The sequence below is a fragment of the Balaenoptera physalus genome (assembly GCF_965194825.1).
Source record: "Balaenoptera physalus genome assembly, chromosome: 15".
Classification (NCBI taxonomy): Eukaryota; Metazoa; Chordata; class Mammalia; order Artiodactyla; family Balaenopteridae; genus Balaenoptera; species Balaenoptera physalus.
This window is the reverse complement of record NC_138894.1, coordinates 1,455,417-1,476,685: the sequence shown is the minus strand read 5'-3', so window position 1 is coordinate 1,476,685 and position 21,269 is coordinate 1,455,417.

Sequence of the window (21,269 nt, the reverse complement as noted above, 5' to 3'; positions counted from 1 at the left end):
TTTCCTGGGATATTTAAGGTGTCATGAAGTGGAGGTTCTTGTCAACAGAGCAGCCCTAAACTTTGGGGTGCCTGTGTCTTGCTGATTTTTAGTTTTCCCAATGTATACGCCCATGAGTGGAAGTGCCCTATGCGCTCTAAGCTGTGTTTTTTCGGTGTTTCAGGACACACCGTACACTTCTCCAGAGTGGCTGTTGGCAATTTACATCCCGCCCATCAGCGTAGCAAGGCTCCCATTTCTCCATGGCCTGTCCTGCATTTCTGGTTTTTACACTTTTTTCAGCATGGCCCTTTTGACCGATGGGAAGCGAGACTTCTTTGTAGCGCTGATTTGCCTTTCCAGGTTGCTTGGTTGGCCAAAAAGGGCGTATGCGTTTTTTCCTGAATATATTCAGGAAAAAACGCATACGCCCTTTTTGGCCAAGGGCATCATTGTCGACGTTTTGCCGCTTTTCATGTGCTTTAAAGGCGATTCGAATCCACCTCCTGAAATCTGTTTCCTGCAATTCTGCCTTGCTTTCAAATCCTCTTCGTTGCCTTCCCTCAATATATTTGTGGACGAGAGTTATCATTTATAACTCTGCAGGTTTGTGAATTGCAGTGCCCCTGAGCTCCATTTTTCAACTCGCTTTTTAGGGAGCTGGCCGCAAAAGCGCAGGAGTGCCTCAGGCCCTATTCTGGTTCCGGGCGGCAGACCGAGCCTGTGGTTAATTCTTCTTCCTGATGGGAAAATAGAGTGACCTGTGCCTAGAGCTAGTCTGTCATTGGCTCCCCCTCTTCCCCTTCATCCTCAGGACAAATTGCAAGCTGTACGGGACAGGAGGTTAAAGGTGCTGATGCTCCAAGGAGGGAGAGTGCTAGTAAAGCGGCTGGAATGGCGAACCCGAGCACAAGGAGATGAGAAATGAGGTGCGTTTTAGAAACCTTTCCCGATCACACGGTATACCACCTTCTGGGTTTCTCATGCATGTTTTCGATGTAGGAAGATGCCCTTGAACCTGGAGATTTGGGACCCATGGGATGGGTAAGAGGCAGTATTACTTTAAAGGCTCTGCGTTTGCTCCCCCAACCTCACCAAACCTCTCAGCCCCGAGAGTGTCCACCCTTCTGTCTCATCCAGCTGTGGGTCTAGATATGGTCAATCCAGGTTGCATCCCAGCCCCTGAAAGAATTTTCTAAGAATTTCTCTCTCTTTCACTGTCTTTGTTTCACGGGTTTTTAAAAGTAATTTATTTTTATAATGGGGTTTAGCTGCTTTTCACGGCTGTGTTTATGCCGCTTTACACCCACTTGACTCACTTCCAGAGAGATATCAATACATAGGTTTGAAGATTCTTACTAGTCAGATATATTCTTGTGCGGTGAATAGGGGGTGTTGAGTCCAGTTCACTGAGCAAGGAGTAGGTCTTTCTATTACATATTGGGTTTATGGAACGGTATCTGAGCTAATTTGAAACCCTTGTTTTATGCATCACCCCACCTCACCTTTCCCTTTAAGCAGCCATAGTGTGTTTTCTAAACGTGTGACTCTGTTCTGTTTTGTAATTCAGTTCAAGTGTAGCGGTTTTTACATTCCCTCTAGAAGTGATAGCTTATGATAAGTGGCTTTTACTGTGTGACTTATTTCACTTAGAGTCGTCGTACCTAAATCCACTCATCATGCTGCTACTAGCCTTATGACATTGATTTCATGGCTGAGTGATATTCCATTGTACATAAGGACCACCGCTTCGTTATCCATTTTTCTCTTTCCTGGGATATTTAAGGTGTCATGAAGTGGAGGTTCTTGTCAACAGAGCAGCCCTAAACTTTGGGGTGCCTGTGTCTTGCTGATTTTTAGTTTTCCCAATGTATACGCCCATGAGTGGAAGTGCCCTATGCGCTCTAAGCTGTGTTTTTTCGGTGTTTCAGGACACACCGTACACTTCTCCAGAGTGGCTGTTGGCAATTTACATCCCGCCCATCAGCGTAGCAAGGCTCCCATTTCTCCATGGCCTGTCCTGCATTTCTGGTTTTTACACTTTTTTCAGCACGGCCCTTTTGACCGATGGGAAGCGAGATTTCTTTGTAGCGCTGATTTGCCTTTCCAGGTTGCTTGGTTGGCCAAAAAGGGCGTATGCGTTTTTTCCTGAATATATTCAGGAAAAAACGCATACGCCCTTTTTGGCCAAGGGCATCATTGTCGACGTTTTGCCGCTTTTCATGTGCTTTAAAGGCGATTCGAATCCACCTCCTGAAATCTGTTTCCTGCAATTCTGCCTTGCTTTCAAATCCTCTTCGTTGCCTTCCCTCAATATATTTGTGGACGAGAGTTATCATTTATAACTCTGCAGGTTTGTGAATTGCAGTGCCCCTGAGCTCCATTTTTTAACTCGCTTTTTTGGGAGCTGGCCGCAAAAGCGCAGGAGTGCCTCAGGCCCTATTCTGGTTGCGGGCGGCAGGCTGAGCCTGTGGTTAATTCTTCTTCCTGATGGGAAAATAGAGTGACCTGTGCCTGTCCCAACACCTAGAGCTAGTCTCTCATTGGCTCCCCCTCTTCCCGTTCATCCTCAGGACAAATTGCAAGCTGTACGGAACAGGAGGTTAAAGGTGCTGATGCTCCAAGGAGGGAGAGTGCTAGTAAAGCGGCTGGAATGGCGAACCCGAGCACAAGGAGATGAGAAATGAGGTGCGTTTTAGAAACCTTTCCCGATCACACGGTGTACCACCTTCTGGGTTTCTCATGCATGTTTTCGATGTAGGAAGATGCCCTTGAACCTGGAGATTTGGGACCCATGGGATGGGTAAGAGGCAGTATTACTTTAAAGGCTCTGCCTTTGCTCCCCCAACCTCACCAAACCTCTCAGCCCCGAGAGTGTCCACCCTTCTGTCTCATCCAGCTGTGGGTCTAGATATGGTCAATCCAGGTTGCATCCCAGCCCCTGAAAGAATTTTGTAAGAATTTCTCTCTCTTTCACTGTCTTTGTTTCACGGGTTTTTAAAAGTAATTTATTTTTATAATGGGGTTTAGCTGCTTTTCACGGCTGTGTTTATGCCGCTTTACACCCGCTTGACTCACTTCCAGAGAGATATCAATACATAGGTTTGAAGATTCTTACTAGTCAGATATATTCTTGTGCGGTGAATAGGGGGTGTTGAGTCCAGTTCACTGAGCAAGGAGTAGGTCTTTCTATTACATATTGGGTTTATGGAACGGTATCTGAGCTAATTTGAAACCCTTGTTTTATGCATCACCCCACCTCACCTTTCCCTTTAAGCAGCCATAGTGTGTTTTCTAAACGTGTGACTCTGTTCTGTTTTGTAATTCAGTTCAAGTGTAGCGGTTTTTACATTCCCTCTAGAAGTGATAGCTTATGATGAGTGTCTTTTCCTGTGTGACTTATTTCACTTAGAGTCGTCGTACCTAAATCCACTCATCATGCTGCTACTAGCCTTATGACATTGATTTCATGGCTGAGTGATATTCCATTGTACAGAAGGACCACCACTTCTTTATCCATTTTTCTCTTTCCTGGGATATTTAAGGTGTCATGAAGTGGAGGTTCTTGTCAACAGAGCAGCCCTAAACTTTGGGGTGCCTGTGTCTTGCTGATTTTTAGTTTTCCCAATGTATACGCCCATGAGTGGAAGTGCCCTATGCGCTCTAAGCTGTGTTTTTTCGGTGTTTCAGGACACACCGTACACTTCTCCAGAGTGGCTGTTGGCAATTTACATCCCGCCCATCAGCGTAGCAAGGCTCCCATTTCTCCATGGCCTGTCCTGCATTTCTGGTTTTTACACTTTTTTCAGCACGGCCCTTTTGACCGATGGGAAGCGAGACTTCTTTGTAGCGCTGATTTGCCTTTCCAGGTTGCTTGGTTGGCCAAAAAGGGCGTATGCGTTTTTTCCTGAATATATTCAGGAAAAAACGCATACGCCCTTTTTGGCCAAGGGCATCATTGTCGACGTTTTGCCGCTTTTCATGTGCTTTAAAGGCGATTCGAATCCACCTCCTGAAATCTGTTTCCTGCAATTCTGCCTTGCTTTCAAATCCTCTTCGTTGCCTTCCCTCAATATATTTGTGGACGAGAGTTATCATTTATAACTCTGCAGGTTTGTGAATTGCAGTGCCCCTGAGCTCCATTTTTCAACTCGCTTTTTTGGGAGCTGGCCGCAAAAGCGCAGGAGTGCCTCAGGCCCTATTCTGGTTGCGGGCGGCAGGCTGAGCCTGTGGTTAATTCTTCTTCCTGATGGGAAAATAGAGTGACCTGTGCCTGTCCCAACACCTAGAGCTAGTCTCTCATTGGCTCCCCCTCTTCCCGTTCATCCTCAGGACAAATTGCAAGCTGTACGGAACAGGAGGTTAAAGGTGCTGATGCTCCAAGGAGGGAGAGTGCTAGTAAAGCGGCTGGAATGGCGAACCCGAGCACAAGGAGATGAGAAATGAGGTGCGTTTTAGAAACCTTTCCCGATCACACGGTGTACCACCTTCTGGGTTTCTCATGCATGTTTTCGATGTAGGAAGATGCCCTTGAACCTGGAGATTTGGGACCCATGGGATGGGTAAGAGGCAGTATTACTTTAAAGGCTCTGCCTTTGCTCCCCCAACCTCACCAAACCTCTCAGCCCCGAGAGTGTCCACCCTTCTGTCTCATCCAGCTGTGGGTCTAGATATGGTCAATCCAGGTTGCATCCCAGCCCCTGAAAGAATTTTGTAAGAATTTCTCTCTCTTTCACTGTCTTTGTTTCACGGGTTTTTAAAAGTAATTTATTTTTATAATGGGGTTTAGCTGCTTTTCACGGCTGTGTTTATGCCGCTTTACACCCGCTTGACTCACTTCCAGAGAGATATCAATACATAGGTTTGAAGATTCTTACTAGTCAGATATATTCTTGTGCGGTGAATAGGGGGTGTTGAGTCCAGTTCACTGAGCAAGGAGTAGGTCTTTCTATTACATATTGGGTTTATGGAACGGTATCTGAGCTAATTTGAAACCCTTGTTTTATGCATCACCCCACCTCACCTTTCCCTTTAAGCAGCCATAGTGTGTTTTCTAAACGTGTGACTCTGTTCTGTTTTGTAATTCAGTTCAAGTGTAGCGGTTTTTACATTCCCTCTAGAAGTGATAGCTTATGATGAGTGTCTTTTCCTGTGTGACTTATTTCACTTAGAGTCGTCGTACCTAAATCCACTCATCATGCTGCTACTAGCCTTATGACATTGATTTCATGGCTGAGTGATATTCCATTGTACATAAGGACCACCACTTCTTTATCCATTTTTCTCTTTCCTGGGATATTTAAGGTGTCATGAAGTGGAGGTTCTTGTCAACAGAGCAGCCCTAAACTTTGGGGTGCCTGTGTCTTGCTGATTTTTAGTTTTCCCAATGTATACGCCCATGAGTGGAAGTGCCCTATGCGCTCTAAGCTGTGTTTTTTCGGTGTTTCAGGACACACCGTACACTTCTCCAGAGTGGCTGTTGGCAATTTACATCCCGCCCATCAGCGTAGCAAGGCTCCCATTTCTCCATGGCCTGTCCTGCATTTCTGGTTTTTACACTTTTTTCAGCATGGCCCTTTTGACCGATGGGAAGCGAGACTTCTTTGTAGCGCTGATTTGCCTTTCCAGGTTGCTTGGTTGGCCAAAAAGGGCGTATGCGTTTTTTCCTGAATATATTCAGGAAAAAACGCATACGCCCTTTTTGGCCAAGGGCATCATTGTCGACGTTTTGCCGCTTTTCATGTGCTTTAAAGGCGATTCGAATCCACCTCCTGAAATCTGTTTCCTGCAATTCTGCCTTGCTTTCAAATCCTCTTCGTTGCCTTCCCTCAATATATTTGTGGACGAGAGTTATCATTTATAACTCTGCAGGTTTGTGAATTGCAGTGCCCCTGAGCTCCATTTTTCAACTCGCTTTTTTGGGAGCTGGCCGCAAAAGCGCAGGAGTGCCTCAGGCCCTATTCTGGTTGCGGGCGGCAGGCTGAGCCTGTGGTTAATTCTTCTTCCTGATGGGAAAATAGAGTGACCTGTGCCTGTCCCAACACCTAGAGCTAGTCTCTCATTGGCTCCCCCTCTTCCCGTTCATCCTCAGGACAAATTGCAAGCTGTACGGAACAGGAGGTTAAAGGTGCTGATGCTCCAAGGAGGGAGAGTGCTAGTAAAGCGGCTGGAATGGCGAACCCGAGCACAAGGAGATGAGAAATGAGGTGCGTTTTAGAAACCTTTCCCGATCACACGGTGTACCACCTTCTGGGTTTCTCATGCATGTTTTCGATGTAGGAAGATGCCCTTGAACCTGGAGATTTGGGACCCATGGGATGGGTAAGAGGCAGTATTACTTTAAAGGCTCTGCGTTTGCTCCCCCAACCTCACCAAACCTCTCAGCCCCGAGAGTGTCCACCCTTCTGTCTCATCCAGCTGTGGGTCTAGATATGGTCAATCCAGGTTGCATCCCAGCCCCTGAAAGAATTTTGTAAGAATTTCTCTCTCTTTCACTGTCTTTGTTTCACGGGTTTTTAAAAGTAATTTATTTTTATAATGGGGTTTAGCTGCTTTTCACGGCTGTGTTTATGCCGCTTTACACCCGCTTGACTCACTTCCAGAGAGATATCAATACATAGGTTTGAAGATTCTTACTAGTCAGATATATTCTTGTGCGGTGAATAGGGGGTGTTGAGTCCAGTTCACTGAGCAAGGAGTAGGTCTTTCTATTACATATTGGGTTTATGGAACGGTATCTGAGCTAATTTGAAACCCTTGTTTTATGCATCACCCCACCTCACCTTTCCCTTTAAGCAGCCATAGTGTGTTTTCTAAACGTGTGACTCTGTTCTGTTTTGTAATTCAGTTCAAGTGTAGCGGTTTTTACATTCCCTCTAGAAGTGATAGCTTATGATGAGTGGCTTTTCCTGTGTGACTTATTTCACTTAGAGTCGTCGTACCTAAATCCACTCATCATGCTGCTACTAGCCTTATGACATTGATTTCATGGCTGAGTGATATTCCATTGTACAGAAGGACCACCACTTCTTTATCCATTTTTCTCTTTCCTGGGATATTTAAGGTGTCATGAAGTGGAGGTTCTTGTCAACAGAGCAGCCCTAAACTTTGGGGTGCCTGTGTCTTGCTGATTTTTAGTTTTCCCAATGTATACGCCCATGAGTGGAAGTGCCCTATGCGCTCTAAGCTGTGTTTTTTCGGTGTTTCAGGACACACCGTACACTTCTCCAGAGTGGCTGTTGGCAATTTACATCCCGCCCATCAGCGTAGCAAGGCTCCCATTTCTCCATGGCCTGTCCTGCATTTCTGGTTTTTACACTTTTTTCAGCATGGCCCTTTTGACCGATGGGAAGCGAGACTTCTTTGTAGCGCTGATTTGCCTTTCCAGGTTGCTTGGTTGGCCAAAAAGGGCGTATGCGTTTTTTCCTGAATATATTCAGGAAAAAACGCATACGCCCTTTTTGGCCAAGGGCATCATTGTCGACGTTTTGCCGCTTTTCATGTGCTTTAAAGGCGATTCGAATCCACCTCCTGAAATCTGTTTCCTGCAATTCTGCCTTGCTTTCAAATCCTCTTCGTTGCCTTCCCTCAATATATTTGTGGACGAGAGTTATCATTTATAACTCTGCAGGTTTGTGAATTGCAGTGCCCCTGAGCTCCATTTTTCAACTCGCTTTTTTGGGAGCTGGCCGCAAAAGCGCAGGAGTGCCTCAGGCCCTATTCTGGTTGCGGGCGGCAGGCTGAGCCTGTGGTTAATTCTTCTTCCTGATGGGAAAATAGAGTGACCTGTGCCTGTCCCAACACCTAGAGCTAGTCTCTCATTGGCTCCCCCTCTTCCCGTTCATCCTCAGGACAAATTGCAAGCTGTACGGAACAGGAGGTTAAAGGTGCTGATGCTCCAAGGAGGGAGAGTTCTAGTAAAGCGGCTGGAATGGCGAACCCGAGCACAAGGAGATGAGAAATGAGGTGCGTTTTAGAAACCTTTCCCGATCACACGGTGTACCACCTTCTGGGTTTCTCATGCATGTTTTCGATGTAGGAAGATGCCCTTGAACCTGGAGATTTGGGACCCATGGGATGGGTAAGAGGCAGTATTACTTTAAAGGCTCTGCGTTTGCTCCCCCAACCTCACCAAACCTCTCAGCCCCGAGAGTGTCCACCCTTCTGTCTCATCCAGCTGTGGGTCTAGATATGGTCAATCCAGGTTGCATCCCAGCCCCTGAAAGAATTTTGTAAGAATTTCTCTCTCTTTCACTGTCTTTGTTTCACGGGTTTTTAAAAGTAATTTATTTTTATAATGGGGTTTAGCTGCTTTTCACGGCTGTGTTTATGCCGCTTTACACCCGCTTGACTCACTTCCAGAGAGATATCAATACATAGGTTTGAAGATTCTTACTAGTCAGATATATTCTTGTGCGGTGAATAGGGGGTGTTGAGTCCAGTTCACTGAGCAAGGAGTAGGTCTTTCTATTACATATTGGGTTTATGGAACGGTATCTGAGCTAATTTGAAACCCTTGTTTTATGCATCACCCCACCTCACCTTTCCCTTTAAGCAGCCATAGTGTGTTTTCTAAACGTGTGACTCTGTTCTGTTTTGTAATTCAGTTCAAGTGTAGCGGTTTTTACATTCCCTCTAGAAGTGATAGCTTATGATGAGTGTCTTTTCCTGTGTGACTTATTTCACTTAGAGTCGTCGTACCTAAATCCACTCATCATGCTGCTACTAGCCTTATGACATTGATTTCATGGCTGAGTGATATTCCATTGTACAGAAGGACCACCACTTCTTTATCCATTTTTCTCTTTCCTGGGATATTTAAGGTGTCATGAAGTGGAGGTTCTTGTCAACAGAGCAGCCCTAAACTTTGGGGTGCCTGTGTCTTGCTGATTTTTAGTTTTCCCAATGTATACGCCCATGAGTGGAAGTGCCCTATGCGCTCTAAGCTGTGTTTTTTCGGTGTTTCAGGACACACCGTACACTTCTCCAGAGTGGCTGTTGGCAATTTACATCCCGCCCATCAGCGTAGCAAGGCTCCCATTTCTCCATGGCCTGTCCTGCATTTCTGGTTTTTACACTTTTTTCAGCATGGCCCTTTTGACCGATGGGAAGCGAGATTTCTTTGTAGCGCTGATTTGCCTTTCCAGGTTGCTTGGTTGGCCAAAAAGGGCGTATGCGTTTTTTCCTGAATATATTCAGGAAAAAACGCATACGCCCTTTTTGGCCAAGGGCATCATTGTCGACGTTTTGCCGCTTTTCATGTGCTTTAAAGGCGATTCGAATCCACCTCCTGAAATCTGTTTCCTGCAATTCTGCCTTGCTTTCAAATCCTCTTCGTTGCCTTCCCTCAATATATTTGTGGACGAGAGTTATCATTTATAACTCTGCAGGTTTGTGAATTGCAGTGCCCCTGAGCTCCATTTTTCAACTCGCTTTTTTGGGAGCTGGCCGCAAAAGCGCAGGAGTGCCTCAGGCCCTATTCTGGTTGCGGGCGGCAGGCTGAGCCTGTGGTTAATTCTTCTTCCTGATGGGAAAATAGAGTGACCTGTGCCTGTCCCAACACCTAGAGCTAGTCTCTCATTGGCTCCCCCTCTTCCCGTTCATCCTCAGGACAAATTGCAAGCTGTACGGAACAGGAGGTTAAAGGTGCTGATGCTCCAAGGAGGGAGAGTGCTAGTAAAGCGGCTGGAATGGCGAACCCGAGCACAAGGAGATGAGAAATGAGGTGCGTTTTAGAAACCTTTCCCGATCACACGGTGTACCACCTTCTGGGTTTCTCATGCATGTTTTCGATGTAGGAAGATGCCCTTGAACCTGGAGATTTGGGACCCATGGGATGGGTAAGAGGCAGTATTACTTTAAAGGCTCTGCGTTTGCTCCCCCAACCTCACCAAACCTCTCAGCCCCGAGAGTGTCCACCCTTCTGTCTCATCCAGCTGTGGGTCTAGATATGGTCAATCCAGGTTGCATCCCAGCCCCTGAAAGAATTTTGTAAGAATTTCTCTCTCTTTCACTGTCTTTGTTTCACGGGTTTTTAAAAGTAATTTATTTTTATAATGGGGTTTAGCTGCTTTTCACGGCTGTGTTTATGCCGCTTTACACCCGCTTGACTCACTTCCAGAGAGATATCAATACATAGGTTTGAAGATTCTTACTAGTCAGATATATTCTTGTGCGGTGAATAGGGGGTGTTGAGTCCAGTTCACTGAGCAAGGAGTAGGTCTTTCTATTACATATTGGGTTTATGGAACGGTATCTGAGCTAATTTGAAACCCTTGTTTTATGCATCACCCCACCTCACCTTTCCCTTTAAGCAGCCATAGTGTGTTTTCTAAACGTGTGACTCTGTTCTGTTTTGTAATTCAGTTCAAGTGTAGCGGTTTTTACATTCCCTCTAGAAGTGATAGCTTATGATGAGTGTCTTTTCCTGTGTGACTTATTTCACTTAGAGTCGTCGTACCTAAATCCACTCATCATGCTGCTACTAGCCTTATGACATTGATTTCATGGCTGAGTGATATTCCATTGTACAGAAGGACCACCACTTCTTTATCCATTTTTCTCTTTCCTGGGATATTTAAGGTGTCATGAAGTGGAGGTTCTTGTCAACAGAGCAGCCCTAAACTTTGGGGTGCCTGTGTCTTGCTGATTTTTAGTTTTCCCAATGTATACGCCCATGAGTGGAAGTGCCCTATGCGCTCTAAGCTGTGTTTTTTCGGTGTTTCAGGACACACCGTACACTTCTCCAGAGTGGCTGTTGGCAATTTACATCCCGCCCATCAGCGTAGCAAGGCTCCCATTTCTCCATGGCCTGTCCTGCATTTCTGGTTTTTACACTTTTTTCAGCATGGCCCTTTTGACCGATGGGAAGCGAGACTTCTTTGTAGCGCTGATTTGCCTTTCCAGGTTGCTTGGTTGGCCAAAAAGGGCGTATGCGTTTTTTCCTGAATATATTCAGGAAAAAACGCATACGCCCTTTTTGGCCAAGGGCATCATTGTCGACGTTTTGCCGCTTTTCATGTGCTTTAAAGGCGATTCGAATCCACCTCCTGAAATCTGTTTCCTGCAATTCTGCCTTGCTTTCAAATCCTCTTCGTTGCCTTCCCTCAATATATTTGTGGACGAGAGTTATCATTTATAACTCTGCAGGTTTGTGAATTGCAGTGCCCCTGAGCTCCATTTTTCAACTCGCTTTTTTGGGAGCTGGCCGCAAAAGCGCAGGAGTGCCTCAGGCCCTATTCTGGTTGCGGGCGGCAGGCTGAGCCTGTGGTTAATTCTTCTTCCTGATGGGAAAATAGAGTGACCTGTGCCTGTCCCAACACCTAGAGCTAGTCTCTCATTGGCTCCCCCTCTTCCCGTTCATCCTCAGGACAAATTGCAAGCTGTACGGAACAGGAGGTTAAAGGTGCTGATGCTCCAAGGAGGGAGAGTGCTAGTAAAGCGGCTGGAATGGCGAACCCGAGCACAAGGAGATGAGAAATGAGGTGCGTTTTAGAAACCTTTCCCGATCACACGGTGTACCACCTTCTGGGTTTCTCATGCATGTTTTCGATGTAGGAAGATGCCCTTGAACCTGGAGATTTGGGACCCATGGGATGGGTAAGAGGCAGTATTACTTTAAAGGCTCTGCCTTTGCTCCCCCAACCTCACCAAACCTCTCAGCCCCGAGAGTGTCCACCCTTCTGTCTCATCCAGCTGTGGGTCTAGATATGGTCAATCCAGGTTGCATCCCAGCCCCTGAAAGAATTTTGTAAGAATTTCTCTCTCTTTCACTGTCTTTGTTTCACGGGTTTTTAAAAGTAATTTATTTTTATAATGGGGTTTAGCTGCTTTTCACGGCTGTGTTTATGCCGCTTTACACCCGCTTGACTCACTTCCAGAGAGATATCAATACATAGGTTTGAAGATTCTTACTAGTCAGATATATTCTTGTGCGGTGAATAGGGGGTGTTGAGTCCAGTTCACTGAGCAAGGAGTAGGTCTTTCTATTACATATTGGGTTTATGGAACGGTATCTGAGCTAATTTGAAACCCTTGTTTTATGCATCACCCCACCTCACCTTTCCCTTTAAGCAGCCATAGTGTGTTTTCTAAACGTGTGACTCTGTTCTGTTTTGTAATTCAGTTCAAGTGTAGCGGTTTTTACATTCCCTCTAGAAGTGATAGCTTATGATGAGTGTCTTTTCCTGTGTGACTTATTTCACTTAGAGTCGTCGTACCTAAATCCACTCATCATGCTGCTACTAGCCTTATGACATTGATTTCATGGCTGAGTGATATTCCATTGTACATAAGGACCACCACTTCTTTATCCATTTTTCTCTTTCCTGGGATATTTAAGGTGTCATGAAGTGGAGGTTCTTGTCAACAGAGCAGCCCTAAACTTTGGGGTGCCTGTGTCTTGCTGATTTTTAGTTTTCCCAATGTATACGCCCATGAGTGGAAGTGCCCTATGCGCTCTAAGCTGTGTTTTTTCGGTGTTTCAGGACACACCGTACACTTCTCCAGAGTGGCTGTTGGCAATTTACATCCCGCCCATCAGCGTAGCAAGGCTCCCATTTCTCCATGGCCTGTCCTGCATTTCTGGTTTTTACACTTTTTTCAGCATGGCCCTTTTGACCGATGGGAAGCGAGACTTCTTTGTAGCGCTGATTTGCCTTTCCAGGTTGCTTGGTTGGCCAAAAAGGGCGTATGCGTTTTTTCCTGAATATATTCAGGAAAAAACGCATACGCCCTTTTTGGCCAAGGGCATCATTGTCGACGTTTTGCCGCTTTTCATGTGCTTTAAAGGCGATTCGAATCCACCTCCTGAAATCTGTTTCCTGCAATTCTGCCTTGCTTTCAAATCCTCTTCGTTGCCTTCCCTCAATATATTTGTGGACGAGAGTTATCATTTATAACTCTGCAGGTTTGTGAATTGCAGTGCCCCTGAGCTCCATTTTTCAACTCGCTTTTTTGGGAGCTGGCCGCAAAAGCGCAGGAGTGCCTCAGGCCCTATTCTGGTTGCGGGCGGCAGGCTGAGCCTGTGGTTAATTCTTCTTCCTGATGGGAAAATAGAGTGACCTGTGCCTGTCCCAACACCTAGAGCTAGTCTCTCATTGGCTCCCCCTCTTCCCGTTCATCCTCAGGACAAATTGCAAGCTGTACGGAACAGGAGGTTAAAGGTGCTGATGCTCCAAGGAGGGAGAGTGCTAGTAAAGCGGCTGGAATGGCGAACCCGAGCACAAGGAGATGAGAAATGAGGTGCGTTTTAGAAACCTTTCCCGATCACACGGTGTACCACCTTCTGGGTTTCTCATGCATGTTTTCGATGTAGGAAGATGCCCTTGAACCTGGAGATTTGGGACCCATGGGATGGGTAAGAGGCAGTATTACTTTAAAGGCTCTGCCTTTGCTCCCCCAACCTCACCAAACCTCTCAGCCCCGAGAGTGTCCACCCTTCTGTCTCATCCAGCTGTGGGTCTAGATATGGTCAATCCAGGTTGCATCCCAGCCCCTGAAAGAATTTTGTAAGAATTTCTCTCTCTTTCACTGTCTTTGTTTCACGGGTTTTTAAAAGTAATTTATTTTTATAATGGGGTTTAGCTGCTTTTCACGGCTGTGTTTATGCCGCTTTACACCCGCTTGACTCACTTCCAGAGAGATATCAATACATAGGTTTGAAGATTCTTACTAGTCAGATATATTCTTGTGCGGTGAATAGGGGGTGTTGAGTCCAGTTCACTGAGCAAGGAGTAGGTCTTTCTATTACATATTGGGTTTATGGAACGGTATCTGAGCTAATTTGAAACCCTTGTTTTATGCATCACCCCACCTCACCTTTCCCTTTAAGCAGCCATAGTGTGTTTTCTAAACGTGTGACTCTGTTCTGTTTTGTAATTCAGTTCAAGTGTAGCGGTTTTTACATTCCCTCTAGAAGTGATAGCTTATGATGAGTGTCTTTTCCTGTGTGACTTATTTCACTTAGAGTCGTCGTACCTAAATCCACTCATCATGCTGCTACTAGCCTTATGACATTGATTTCATGGCTGAGTGATATTCCATTGTACAGAAGGACCACCACTTCTTTATCCATTTTTCTCTTTCCTGGGATATTTAAGGTGTCATGAAGTGGAGGTTCTTGTCAACAGAGCAGCCCTAAACTTTGGGGTGCCTGTGTCTTGCTGATTTTTAGTGTTCCCAATGTATACGCCCATGAGTGGAAGTGCCCTATGCGCTCTAAGCTGTGTTTTTTCGGTGTTTCAGGACACACCGTACACTTCTCCAGAGTGGCTGTTGGCAATTTACATCCCGCCCATCAGCGTAGCAAGGCTCCCATTTCTCCATGGCCTGTCCTGCATTTCTGGTTTTTACACTTTTTTCAGCATGGCCCTTTTGACCGATGGGAAGCGAGATTTCTTTGTAGCGCTGATTTGCCTTTCCAGGTTGCTTGGTTGGCCAAAAAGGGCGTATGCGTTTTTTCCTGAATATATTCAGGAAAAAACGCATACGCCCTTTTTGGCCAAGGGCATCATTGTCGACGTTTTGCCGCTTTTCATGTGCTTTAAAGGCGATTCGAATCCACCTCCTGAAATCTGTTTCCTGCAATTCTGCCTTGCTTTCAAATCCTCTTCGTTGCCTTCCCTCAATATATTTGTGGACGAGAGTTATCATTTATAACTCTGCAGGTTTGTGAATTGCAGTGCCCCTGAGCTCCATTTTTCAACTCGCTTTTTTGGGAGCTGGCCGCAAAAGCGCAGGAGTGCCTCAGGCCCTATTCTGGTTGCGGGCGGCAGGCTGAGCCTGTGGTTAATTCTTCTTCCTGATGGGAAAATAGAGTGACCTGTGCCTGTCCCAACACCTAGAGCTAGTCTCTCATTGGCTCCCCCTCTTCCCGTTCATCCTCAGGACAAATTGCAAGCTGTACGGAACAGGAGGTTAAAGGTGCTGATGCTCCAAGGAGGGAGAGTGCTAGTAAAGCGGCTGGAATGGCGAACCCGAGCACAAGGAGATGAGAAATGAGGTGCGTTTTAGAAACCTTTCCCGATCACACGGTGTACCACCTTCTGGGTTTCTCATGCATGTTTTCGATGTAGGAAGATGCCCTTGAACCTGGAGATTTGGGACCCATGGGATGGGTAAGAGGCAGTATTACTTTAAAGGCTCTGCCTTTGCTCCCCCAACCTCACCAAACCTCTCAGCCCCGAGAGTGTCCACCCTTCTGTCTCATCCAGCTGTGGGTCTAGATATGGTCAATCCAGGTTGCATCCCAGCCCCTGAAAGAATTTTGTAAGAATTTCTCTCTCTTTCACTGTCTTTGTTTCACGGGTTTTTAAAAGTAATTTATTTTTATAATGGGGTTTAGCTGCTTTTCACGGCTGTGTTTATGCTGCTTTACACCCGCTTGACTCACTTCCAGAGAGATATCAATACATAGGTTTGAAGATTCTTACTAGTCAGATATATTCTTGTGCGGTGAATAGGGGGTGTTGAGTCCAGTTCACTGAGCAAGGAGTAGGTCTTTCTATTACATATTGGGTTTATGGAACGGTATCTGAGCTAATTTGAAACCCTTGTTTTATGCATCACCCCACCTCACCTTTCCCTTTAAGCAGCCATAGTGTGTTTTCTAAACGTGTGACTCTGTTCTGTTTTGTAATTCAGTTCAAGTGTAGCGGTTTGTACATTCCCTCTAGAAGTGATAGCTTATGATGAGTGTCTTTTCCTGTGTGACTTATTTCACTTAGAGTCGTCGTACCTAAATCCACTCATCATGCTGCTACTAGCCTTATGACATTGATTTCATGGCTGAGTGATATTCCATTGTACAGAAGGACCACCACTTCTTTATCCATTTTTCTCTTTCCTGGGATATTTAAGGTGTCATGAAGTGGAGGTTCTTGTCAACAGAGCAGCCCTAAACTTTGGGGTGCCTGTGTCTTGCTGATTTTTAGTTTTCCCAATGTATACGCCCATGAGTGGAAGTGCCCTATGCGCTCTAAGCTGTGTTTTTTCGGTGTTTCAGGACACACCGTACACTTCTCCAGAGTGGCTGTTGGCAATTTACATCCCGCCCATCAGCGTAGCAAGGCTCCCATTTCTCCATGGCCTGTCCTGCATTTCTGGTTTTTACACTTTTTTCAGCACGGCCCTTTTGAATGATGGGAAGCGAGACTTCTTTGTAGCGCTGATTTGCCTTTCCAGGTTGCTTGGTTGGCCAAAAAGGGCGTATGCGTTTTTTCCTGAATATATTCAGGAAAAAACGCATACGCCCTTTTTGGCCAAGGGCATCATTGTCGACGTTTTGCCGCTTTTCATGTGCTTTAAAGGCGATTCGAATCCACCTCCTGAAATCTGTTTCCTGCAATTCTGCCTTGCTTTCAAATCCTCTTCGTTGCCTTCCCTCAATATATTTGTGGACGAGAGTTATCATTTATAACTCTGCAGGTTTGTGAATTGCAGTGCCCCTGAGCTCCATTTTTCAACTCGCTTTTTTGGGAGCTGGCCGCAAAAGCGCAGGAGTGCCTCAGGCCCTATTCTGGTTGCGGGCGGCAGGCTGAGCCTGTGGTTAATTCTTCTTCCTGATGGGAAAATAGAGTGACCTGTGCCTGTCCCAACACCTAGAGCTAGTCTCTCATTGGCTCCCCCTCTTCCCGTTCATCCTCAGGACAAATTGCAAGCTGTACGGAACAGGAGGTTAAAGGTGCTGATGCTCCAAGGAGGGAGAGTGCTAGTAAAGCGGCTGGAATGGCGAACCCGAGCACAAGGAGATGAGAAATGAGGTGCGTTTTAGAAACCTTTCCCGATCACACGGTGTACCACCTTCTGGGTTTCTCATGCATGTTTTCGATGTAGGAAGATGCCCTTGAACCTGGAGATTTGGGACCCATGGGATGGGTAAGAGGCAGTATTACTTTAAAGGCTCTGCCTTTGCTCCCCCAACCTCACCAAACCTCTCAGCCCCGAGAGTGTCCACCCTTCTGTCTCATCCAGCTGTGGGTCTAGATATGGTCAATCCAGGTTGCATCCCAGCCCCTGAAAGAATTTTGTAAGAATTTCTCTCTCTTTCACTGTCTTTGTTTCACGGGTTTTTAAAAGTAATTTATTTTTATAATGGGGTTTAGCTGCTTTTCACGGCTGTGTTTATGCCGCTTTACACCCGCTTGACTCACTTCCAGAGAGATATCAATACATAGGTTTGAAGATTCTTACTAGTCAGATATATTCTTGTGCGGTGAATAGGGGGTGTTGAGTCCAGTTCACTGAGCAAGGAGTAGGTCTTTCTATTACATATTGGGTTTATGGAACGGTATCTGAGCTAATTTGAAACCCTTGTTTTATGCATCACCCCACCTCACCTTTCCCTTTAAGCAGCCATAGTGTGTTTTCTAAACGTGTGACTCTGTTCTGTTTTGTAATTCAGTTCAAGTGTAGCGGTTTTTACATTCCCTCTAGAAGTGATAGCTTATGATGAGTGTCTTTTCCTGTGTGACTTATTTCACTTAGAGTCGTCGTACCTAAATCCACTCATCATGCTGCTACTAGCCTTATGACATTGATTTCATGGCTGAGTGATATTCCATTGTACATAAGGACCACCACTTCTTTATCCATTTTTCTCTTTCCTGGGATATTTAAGGTGTCATGAAGTGGAGGTTCTTGTCAACAGAGCAGCCCTAAACTTTGGGGTGCCTGTGTCTTGCTGATTTTTAGTTTTCCCAATGTATACGCCCATGAGTGGAAGTGCCCTATGCGCTCTAAGCTGTGTTTTTTCGGTGTTTCAGGACACACCGTACACTTCTCCAGAGTGGCTGTTGGCAATTTACATCCCGCCCATCAGCGTAGCAAGGCTCCCATTTCTCCATGGCCTGTCCTGCATTTCTGGTTTTTACACTTTTTTCAGCATGGCCCTTTTGACCGATGGGAAGCGAGACTTCTTTGTAGCGCTGATTTGCCTTTCCAGGTTGCTTGGTTGGCCAAAAAGGGCGTATGCGTTTTTTCCTGAATATATTCAGGAAAAAACGCATACGCCCTTTTTGGCCAAGGGCATCATTGTCGACGTTTTGCCGCTTTTCATGTGCTTTAAAGGCGATTCGAATCCACCTCCTGAAATCTGTTTCCTGCAATTCTGCCTTGCTTTCAAATCCTCTTCGTTGCCTTCCCTCAATATATTTGTGGACGAGAGTTATCATTTATAACTCTGCAGGTTTGTGAATTGCAGTGCCCCTGAGCTCCATTTTTCAACTCGCTTTTTTGGGAGCTGGCCGCAAAAGCGCAGGAGTGCCTCAGGCCCTATTCTGGTTGCGGGCGGCAGGCTGAGCCTGTGGTTAATTCTTCTTCCTGATGGGAAAATAGAGTGACCTGTGCCTGTCCCAACACCTAGAGCTAGTCTCTCATTGGCTCCCCCTCTTCCCGTTCATCCTCAGGACAAATTGCAAGCTGTACGGAACAGGAGGTTAAAGGTGCTGATGCTCCAAGGAGGGAGAGTGCTAGTAAAGCGGCTGGAATGGCGAACCCGAGCACAAGGAGATGAGAAATGAGGTGCGTTTTAGAAACCTTTCCCGATCACACGGTGTACCACCTTCTGGGTTTCTCATGCATGTTTTCGATGTAGGAAGATGCCCTTGAACCTGGAGATTTGGGACCCATGGGATGGGTAAGAGGCAGTATTACTTTAAAGGCTCTGCCTTTGCTCCCCCAACCTCACCAAACCTCTCAGCCCCGAGAGTGTCCACCCTTCTGTCTCATCCAGCTGTGGGTCTAGATATGGTCAATCCAGGTTGCATCCCAGCCCCTGAAAGAATTTTGTAAGAATTTCTCTCTCTTTCACTGTCTTTGTTTCACGGGTTTTTAAAAGTAATTTATTTTTATAATGGGGTTTAGCTGCTTTTCACGGCTGTGTTTATGCCGCTTTACACCCGCTTGACTCACTTCCAGAGAGATATCAATACATAGGTTTGAAGATTCTTACTAGTCAGATATATTCTTGTGCGGTGAATAGGGGGTGTTGAGTCCAGTTCACTGAGCAAGGAGTAGGTCTTTCTATTACATATTGGGTTTATGGAACGGTATCTGAGCTAATTTGAAACCCTTGTTTTATGCATCACCCCACCTCACCTTTCCCTTTAAGCAGCCATAGTGTGTTTTCTAAACGTGTGACTCTGTTCTGTTTTGTAATTCAGTTCAAGTGTAGCGGTTTTTACATTCCCTCTAGAAGTGATAGCTTATGATGAGTGTCTTTTCCTGTGTGACTTATTTCACTTAGAGTCGTCGTACCTAAATCCACTCATCATGCTGCTACTAGCCTTATGACATTGATTTCATGGCTGAGTGATATTCCATTGTACAGAAGGACCACCACTTCTTTATCCATTTTTCTCTTTCCTGGGATATTTAAGGTGTCATGAAGTGGAGGTTCTTGTCAACAGAGCAGCCCTAAACTTTGGGGTGCCTGTGTCTTGCTGATTTTTAGTGTTCCCAATGTATACGCCCATGAGTGGAAGTGCCCTATGCGCTCTAAGCTGTGTTTTTTCGGTGTTTCAGGACACACCGTACACTTCTCCAGAGTGGCTGTTGGCAATTTACATCCCGCCCATCAGCGTAGCAAGGCTCCCATTTCTCCATGGCCTGTCCTGCATTTCTGGTTTTTACACTTTTTTCAGCATGGCCCTTTTGACCGATGGGAAGCGAGATTTCTTTGTAGCGCTGATTTGCCTTTCCAGGTTGCTTGGTTGGCCAAAAAGGGCGTATGCGTTTTTTCCTGAATATATTCAGGAAAAAACGCATACGCCCTTTTTGGCCAAGGGCATCATTGTCGACGTTTTGCCGCTTTTCATGTGCTTTAAAGGCGATTCGAATCCACCTCCTGAAATCTGTTTCCTGCAATTCTGCCTTGCTTTCAAATCCTCTTCGTTGCCTTCCCTCAATATATTTGTGGACGAGAGTTATCATTTATAACTCTGCAGGTTTGTGAATTGCAGTGCCCCTGAGCTCCATTTTTCAACTCGCTTTTTTGGGAGCTGGCCGCAAAAGCGCAGGAGTGCCTCAGGCCCTATTCTGGTTGCGGGCGGCAGGCTGAGCCTGTGGTTAATTCTTCTTCCTGATGGGAAAATAGAGTGACCTGTGCCTGTCCCAACACCTAGAGCTAGTCTCTCATTGGCTCCCCCTCTTCCCGTTCATCCTCAGGACAAATTGCAAGCTGTACGGAACAGGAGGTTAAAGGTGCTGATGCTCCAAGGAGGGAGAGTGCTAGTAAAGCGGCTGGAATGGCGAACCCGAGCACAAGGAGATGAGAAATGAGGTGCGTTTTAGAAACCTTTCCCGATCACACGGTGTACCACCTTCTGGGTTTCTCATGCATGTTTTCGATGTAGGAAGATGCCCTTGAACCTGGAGATTTGGGACCCATGGGATGGGTAAGAGGCAGTATTACTTTAAAGGCTCTGCCTTTGCTCCCCCAACCTCACCAAACCTCTCAGCCCCGAGAGTGTCCACCCTTCTGTCTCATCCAGCTGTGGGTCTAGATATGGTCAATCCAGGTTGCATCCCAGCCCCTGAAAGAATTTTGTAAGAATTTCTCTCTCTTTCACTGTCTTTGTTTCACGGGTTTTTAAAAGTAATTTATTTTTATAATGGGGTTTAGCTGCTTTTCACGGCTGTGTTTATGCTGCTTTACACCCGCTTGACTCACTTCCAGAGAGATATCAATACATAGGTTTGAAGATTCTTACTAGTCAGATATATTCTTGTGCGGTGAATAGGGGGTGTTGAGTCCAGTTCACTGAGCAAGGAGTAGGTCTTTCTATTACATATTGGGTTTATGGAACGGTATCTGAGCTAATTTGAAACCCTTGTTTTATGCATCACCCCACCTCACCTTTCCCTTTAAGCAGCCATAGTGTGTTTTCTAAACGTGTGACTCTGTTCTGTTTTGTAATTCAGTTCAAGTGTAGCGGTTTGTACATTCCCTCTAGAAGTGATAGCTTATGATGAGTGTCTTTTCCTGTGTGACTTATTTCACTTAGAGTCGTCGTACCTAAATCCACTCATCATGCTGCTACTAGCCTTATGACATTGATTTCATGGCTGAGTGATATTCCATTGTACAGAAGGACCACCACTTCTTTATCCATTTTTCTCTTTCCTGGGATATTTAAGGTGTCATGAAGTGGAGGTTCTTGTCAACAGAGCAGCCCTAAACTTTGGGGTGCCTGTGTCTTGCTGATTTTTAGTTTTCCCAATGTATACGCCCATGAGTGGAAGTGCCCTATGCGCTCTAAGCTGTGTTTTTTCGGTGTTTCAGGACACACCGT